The sequence below is a fragment of the Salvelinus namaycush genome, chromosome 24 (assembly GCF_016432855.1).
Source record: "Salvelinus namaycush isolate Seneca chromosome 24, SaNama_1.0, whole genome shotgun sequence".
Classification (NCBI taxonomy): Eukaryota; Metazoa; Chordata; class Actinopteri; order Salmoniformes; family Salmonidae; genus Salvelinus; species Salvelinus namaycush.
The window spans coordinates 21,694,499-21,694,789 of NC_052330.1; positions in this window are offsets into that span (position 1 = coordinate 21,694,499).

Here is a 291-nt window from a genome sequence, read left to right on the forward strand (position 1 = left end):
GCTTGAAGGAAAGCTCTCGTTGCTTCCCATCTTCTCAAAAGTATCTCTGATAATGCCTGGAGCAACTTGTGGATTTGACAGCACTAACACAGTTCCACCTCTGATACCGCCGTTGGCTAAAGCGGATCTAATTGAATCAAGCCCTACATCACAGTCTCAGTAAGTGAAATATCACATTTCACATGCACAAACACACATGCACACTCTCTCTTGATCTCTTGCGCACACACACAGCGCACACAGCGCACACAGCGCACACAGCGCACACAGCGCACACAGCACACACAGCAC